General features: G+C 39.2%; 1 long non-coding RNA gene across 1 annotated transcript; it reads left to right on the top strand.

The window, feature by feature from the left end:
• The first annotated feature begins 5,238 nt into the window (after positions 1-5,238).
• Positions 5,239-6,731, top strand: LOC142960612 (uncharacterized). The gene is made up of 2 exons (XR_012956342.1): positions 5,239-5,363; positions 5,478-6,731. It is a non-coding gene; the product is annotated as an uncharacterized LOC142960612 (long non-coding RNA).
• The last annotated feature ends 945 nt before the right edge of the window (positions 6,732-7,676 follow it).

Raw genomic sequence — 7,676 nt, 5'->3', positions numbered from 1 at the left:
TTTTTTTTGTCTGATTTTACATTTCTGAAACTCCTTCAAGTCAGTTTGCAACTACAAGGCTTTAGTGTAAATGTTGTAGTATTCAGGGCCATCTAGTCGATTCAGCGTTCAATGAGTCGATTTTACTGTACCTTTAAGGGTTTTACTCTAGTTTTATGTTCTGCTTACTTGTGAGGAGCCTGTTGGATAATCAGAATATATATATTTTTGCATTGCTATAACCAGTTCAGCATTAGGAATTACACTGTAGTGGTCACAAATAAAGTCATCTGTAAAGGTAAAAGTTGTAGTTTAAACTTGCATTCTGGGAACTTTCCTTTGAAAAAAATCTTCATAGAATAAAATGATTTCATTAACCATGCACTGGAAAACCACAGCTTACCTTTGCAAAATGAGTCAAGACAGACTTACTGTCTCCAATGCATGCTTTTTTGATATACTGTATGTATTTAATTACGTTTGTGTATTTTGTAATTTGGATTTTTTTCAGAAGTGCTAGAACTATGTAAGGTGGAAAAACAGACACCACTGAGGATATTTTTGTATTATTAAAAAAAAAAAAAACTAGAAGTACTCGTCAAAGTAACAGTTTTTGTTCAGAACGAACATCGTTTTGGTGTTAACTAATAGCACAGCTCAGTGCTGTGATAGTGAGCTGATGGAACAAGCAACACCCCAAACACGCCTGTGATGGGACCAATGAAAAGCCAGACGCTACAGGACGCTACTGTGTTCCAGGCAGGCAAAATACCGTGAATGGAAATTATAAACCAAGCCAAAACATTTAGCATGAAAATGAAGAAAACTTCCTTGTGTCATTTGTTCCCAGATTACATCTTGTGATGCAGACATGCGAAGGGTTTTGCTTGTTCTCAGATATTTAGAAATGAGTGTAAGATTTATTTACGCCATTTTAAAGTTTGAAGTTTAGATTTTTTTATTTTATGCTATTTAGATTTCTCTTATTGAATGAACGTTTGTCATTTGTACCAAGATGTATTTTGATATACAGTATTCTCGCCCATTGCTGCGTAAAGTTCTTGTACCATGAAATGTAAAAGTGCAGTCGTTGCCATCTTTGGATGCTCTTCCATGCCTTTGACAATAACTTGCATCATGCTGCACTGTATGTTCTACCTGAAGCACCGTGTATCGACAGCCTTCTTTTAAGGATCAAGTGTAATTTGAACCCGAGTCGTCGTGTGTAAAAAAAGAAATGTATTAAAAGACGCTGCTCAATATTTTGTCTTGAATCAAAAAGGGCTGAAACGTAATATTGTAAATTGACAGACAGTGCCTTGCCCAGGTTTTCCATCAGATCTTGCTGCTTCAAGTCTTCCTTTCACCGATGAATAAAAATCTAAATAAACAGATTTCTTTTCCTGACTATTTTCTTACCATTATAACCATAGAACCATTTCAACTGAAGTAGGAAAACAGTTTAATTAGTCGTGTGTAATAAGCATCCTTTTACTCCATATTTCATGTCATACATTTAATCTGTTAAAATGTTTACATTAAGTCTATAATACAGTGATCACACTCATCAGATCCATCTGCGGCCCACCATCTAGGCTTTAGTTCCCATCACACCTGCTGTCGTGCACATAGTTGCAATCCTGCAATGAGCCACATGATGGCAGTTTACCCTCAGTCTTCAATCAGGGGGACATGGCAACGATTGGAAAGTTCACTCATAGTATGTACATAGTATGAAGATGTCAAGAAATTGGGCTTTGAGGTTAATTTTTCTCCAATTTAGTTCTCAGAATAGAGTTTAAAAACTAGCACAATCATCAGATAAGAAAACATACGTACATTCATACATGTGTACATACATGTGTACATACGTACATGTATACATACGTACATACATAGATGTATACATACGTATATATACATACATGTGTACATAGATACATACATACAGACATACGTACATGTATACATGTATACATGTATACATACATACTTACGGGCGACTGTGGCTAAGTGGAGAGCAGGGCCGTCCTTCAATCGGCGGTTCGAACCCCGGCTCCGCTAGTCGCATGTCAATGTGTCCTCGAGCAAGACACTTAACCCCCCCAACAAAGTTGCTCCTGCAGCTGTGCCTACGCTGTATAAAATGTGATAGAATCTGAATTGTAAGTCGCTTTGGATAAAGGCGTCTGCTAAATGACTGTAATGTAATGTAATACATGTATACATACATAATTACGTCTGTACAGGACATCCAGACCCCACGTATCAAAAATTGTTCTGCAAATTATTTTGACAATGCTAAGCAGTATGCACGTAATTATCTTCCACAGCTGATTTATTTTCCGCTTGGAAAAAGAGTTCAATGCTATTTGTTACATTTTTGAAATCCTACTTGGAGACAGGTTTGGGCTCAAAACTCAAATATATAAAGTAAAGCCAGTGACTAACAGGCAACCAAATGAAAACAACTCTCTGTTTGATTTTAGCTTTAAAACCCATGAATCTGGATGCAGCTCTCATTTTCTCACGAGTACATTAAATGATAAAGAAATAGAAAGTAATAGAAATATTTTTTTGTTTTCACCGTGTGCACAGCGCTTCTCATTTCTACTCGTGGTAGCTCAATAGTTTACATTATTAATTAAATGAATCATGAAAATAAATATTTCACCAAAAACATTCAGGTAGTCAAGAGAATGTTCAGCAATTTTTGCAAGAGGAAATTCAGTTAAGTCTTTACTTGATGGAAATCAACCATCTCTTTCTTAACACCGAAGAGAGGGTTGTGTTTTTTTCATCTCCCACTTCCTCTATATTTGTGGTATTAGTGGCCTGAAAAGGGTGTTGAAATGGTTCACACTCTGAACTGCCACGAAGAGATAAGCTACCATGAGTCTTAGTGTCTGAACAAGACTCAGTATGTAGCTCAGTGTTACACATACAATGAGTCGGGATCTCTGTAAATAGCTTTTCTCGCTTGATTCTTCTTCAGGTTGTCAGATGGGAACTCTAACAACACACCATAGCCCTTCAAGTCCTTCACTGTAATACCTTATTCTCATATTGCCAATATCTTGTTCTAAATAGCACCAAAGGGTTTGTCTCATGACTGGAATTCTTAATCCTTTCACAGCACTGGTGACTCACAAAACGGCAACAGAATTGCCAACTCTGTGGAGTTAAGGAGGGAACAAAAGGTACTTTAAAAGGGCGGACGAAAGCCAATTTGTTTTAAATTTGTCTTAAAATAATATATATAAGAACAATATGACTGGTGATATGACTATCAAGTATAGGTCATAGCATAATGGTGCACTGGGGCAATCTGGGAACTCCAAACCGGTCTATATGTGCCCAGTCCTTCAAAACCTCCACTGGCTCCCCACACAGCAAATAATCCAGTTCAAGATTCTTCTCATCACATACAAAGCCCTTCATAACCTCACCCCTTCATACTTTTCTGAACTCCTGCATCGACACGCTCCCAACTGCAACCTCAGATCCGCGGATGCCAACCTCCTTACCCCCCCCCCCACTCTGTCCAAGCATCGGACCTGGGGAGACAGGGCCTTCTCCATTGCTGCCCCCTCCCTCTGGAACTCCCTCCCCCAGCACCTCAGACACTCTCCGTCACTCGCCACTTTCAAAACAGCACTTAAAACCCATCTATTTAAATCTGCTTTTTACCTGTAAAGTCAGTTATGTATGTTTTTTCTTTCTTTTTTCGTGTTGTTCCTTACTGTTATGATGTCATATGTTTTGTTTTTATTGTAATTACTTCTATTGTTTCTGTTTTTACCATGTAAAGTGTCTTTGAGTACCCTTTAAAGCACTATACAAATAAAATGTATCGTTATTATTATTATTAATGTAAACATTTTCACTGCCCTCTGCACATTTAAATCCTGTCTCATGCCAAAACAACATAATAATGTGCTTGTCAGAGCCTTTCTTAAATCTTTAAAAGGTGCTGGTTGCCGCATTGTCTGTTCTGCAACAACTTAAAAAAGCATATTTTGAAAAAAAAGTCAAACTATTCCTTTAAACAACAAATTTTAGGGCTTTTCATCTGCCACTGCTATGCTATGCTATATTACAATATGTTACTTGCTCCATTTGGACAAGAATCAGTGTAAAGTTTGCTTGTAAGAGCTTCTAAAGTACATGATGTTATATCTGAATGTGATGATGTAGCATGGTTGCTTCCCACACTGCATACTGTCTAATATCAACTTCAGTTTTGGCATTTTACCCGCTATTGGCTTCTCCAAACTCTCTGGGTTCATTAGTCGGTCCATTTCTTTTCTGTATACTTGTGGCCTTCTGCATGCTGCTGCTGCATTTGAGACTACAGATGAAAAATAGCCTCTTGGCTAACTCTGGTGCATTTACAGCGATGTTTTTATTAATGTGCACTGTCCCTTATCAAATAAACCAATACATATATAAAAATACAGAGTGGCTGAGCATCCACAAGAACAATTGTCCACTTTGTCACCCGCCCTGAACAGTTGGTATACAGAAAAATTCAATGTTCAGTCACTTTGAGCGGTAAGGAAGTGCAAATTACAGTACACTTGTTGCTGCAGGGGGAAGTCCAGTGAGTGAGTCATCATGGTGCATTAGTCCAGATTAAAATGAGGAAGTTGCACAGCTCTGTGCAGGCGGCGCCTTCTGGTTGTTGCAAAAAACATGTAATGTTAGTGTTTATGTAAAAAGTGACAGTAATAACTTTTGACAGTTTTGAGTGTTACTTGGAAGTTAAGGATTCCAGACATTCTGAAATCATTGAGGTGAACTGACAGACCACCAATCAGCCGTGCAGACTAAATGCTGATGCTCGTCTTTGAAGCAGGAAGGAGCAGATGACAGCCAGCGAAGCATGATTTGGATGAGAATTAGAGCGAAATAGGACTGACATTGCCATTAATGGAGATACTATAAAGAATAGTGTGATTATAGAATAATAAAACAGACCATTTGATCTAATAGTCATTATTTAAATCTCCCAAGAGTGGTTGCTACTTTCTTGGCTTTTAGTGTTCTAAGCCTGCATACATGCAGTTCCATAAGCACGTTCTTCACAATAGTTGGGACACATGCAACTGTTGAAAACGTCTCAGCAAACCATTATCTCTCAAAGCCGTGAGCCTTCAACGGCATTTCACAACGATGACATGTTGACACTTTATTTCCACACATTTCCTGAGAGCTAGCTTTGCAGTTCTCTTCCTTGTTTTGACTTCCTCTTTGCAGCTTCAGGCTCGATGGTCAAATGAATTGTCTTGTGCGCGGAGTCATCACTGTGATCTCTTGTGAGAGAAAGAGGAGCGTTGCACTCTGACTCATCTGCTTCAACATCAAGAGATGCGAGCTCGCAGGTAACAGATTGGCATCTGGTTTCTGTGAAAAGGAGATTGTGTGCATGTCTTTTTTGTGTCTTTGATAATGTTTGGTTGGAGCGACACCAGTGTCTTTGTTCTTTTATTCCACAGAGCCATCTTTGACGTTGCCAGATCAGGCCCCCCACTTAGTGTATTTGACAAGCTGAGTTTGACACTCTGTATCTCTGAGTGTCAGTTTGTCAAATACCCCAAGTGAGGTGTCACTTGTCTACAAATGTGACCCATCCCGGGTTACTCCACAGACGGACCAGCCAGCTCCTCAGGGTGCTCTACCGCACCATGGACACTGAAAAGCACCATGTTTATTGTATTATCTGTTTAACTGCCATTTATTTTGTAAATCACATGCAAGTTACTCTCATGCATATCATAGTTTTAATGAATTGAAATATTATATATGCCGTGAGAATTTATTTTTTTCTAAAATAGAGGTGCTAATAGATTTATTGACCAAAAAAAACCACCCTAACCTCTTTTTTCAGTCTATTTATTTCTATGCCTGCAGCACAGTCACTACACATCTCAGCCAAAACATGCCACATGTTATTTTCAGGAGAGGTAAGGCTGCTCTGAAATTCCATCATTTGTTATGGTTCCTCGGATCATTTTTATTTCCAGAATTGTTTTGACACAATTTGCATCCAGGAGGTTACAAAGGTTCAAATAAAGTTCTGAGAAGCGTTGCTCCAAACCCCATGAGAACAACCTAAATGTGACGTCTTGAGTTTGCTGATGATCTGTTGCCAAACATTAAAATGCATGCTAAATGTGACGTATATGTATTCGCACAATTTCTTGTGAAAGAGCAAATCCATGTACTGGACAAAATGATCGGTTTCTGCCACACCTAAAGGGATGACCAGCCTTTCATAAGACTGCACACACGTCAACATTTCAGGTATTTGCCTCATATCTCCCATTTAGTCTTTTGCTTATTTGTTTTGTTCAGCCGCGATGGACGTGTCCTTTCCCTGCCAACATGTGGGAGTGCCTCTTTTCAGTTTCCCCTGTGCAAACTGGACTCTGACTCGGGTGACTTGAGGTAGAGAATAAATAAACCGTGCCCCATGTGTCCCCTGAATCTTTTGGGGACTTTTTGCGTGCAAAAATGTGTATAACAGTGTATAAGGATTGTCATAGGCTGATGTGTGATATCTCAAGGGTTCTACTTATGATCTAAAGCTGCTGGAAGTGGTGCAGACAGAAGCTTATCAGACAACTGACTGCACTTATCGGTGCACCTTGCATTTCCTGTTCCTGTGGGGACACGCTGAGTTGCCTGCATATGTGTGTGTGAACAATTGTGTATACCTGTTTGGCATTTTAAACGCCTTAACTCACTAACTGTTGTCACGAAGGTTTTTGAAAAGCACTTAGTCATTGTGGGTGAGAATAGCCAGAAAAGAAGGCTCGCTTGCATACTGCAAAATGTGACCCGATGCTGTAGCACATCCTGGTATTTTTGGCATACTGCATATGAAATACTATGCTTTGGGAAATTCTGAATGTATTTTTTTTTTTCTGGCATACTCGATGGTATGGTGGTAAGGGTGATGGAGTGCACAGTAAGTGAATGTCTACTGCTCTGCGTCATTGCACGGGTAGGCTGGTACCACATGGTGTAAATCATGAGCACTCTGTCCTGGCTGCAGAAATGAAAGCATCCATCCCTCCGTCTACCAACACATGCTTGGTGTAAACAAAAATAAGTGGATAATGTGCAGTCGGGTTTCATCTGCACAGCGTTACGTGCAGATTTTACAGATCTAGTTTTTAAGGCACACCCATATACAGTTTCATGGATAAACTGCTTTCTGGCTAGTTTGTTTAATTCCAATTCAACTATTTATGAAACAAACATTTTCACATCGTTAAGCTCTGCAGCCAAACATTGTGTCATGTTGCTCTGATTAATGTACAGATAAAGTATTTTGAAGGTTGTCCAAATTTCAATTTGTACTGTACAACTGCAACCAATCTTGTCTGGCCTCCCGAGACGGTTGGAAATGTTCTTAAATTAACATTGGTCTGGAGCGGGACTTCACCAGAATGTTTTCAGGCCATTTAAATAACCGAGTGTGTAAAAGGATCCTTTAAATGTTTTGTAAGATCAGGTCAACATCAACAATTGGTGCACCGTCATCAAACTGTTTAGACACCCAGGCTGTAGGCTTTATTTGGAAATGCAATCTGTCCTCTGCTGTTTTCATTGCACAAGAGCAATGAGGCCTCCAATGAGGCCGCCAAATTGCACACTACAGTGTTTAAATGTGTTACAGCCCCCCTGTT

The sequence above is a fragment of the Anarhichas minor genome, unplaced genomic scaffold, assembly GCF_050575085.1.
Source record: "Anarhichas minor isolate MPS153535 unplaced genomic scaffold, ASM5057508v1 ptg000027l, whole genome shotgun sequence".
NCBI classification, from domain to species: domain Eukaryota; kingdom Metazoa; phylum Chordata; class Actinopteri; order Perciformes; family Anarhichadidae; genus Anarhichas; species Anarhichas minor.
The sequence above is the reverse complement of the archived record's forward strand: the minus strand, read 5'-3'. Positions and strand labels throughout refer to the sequence as shown.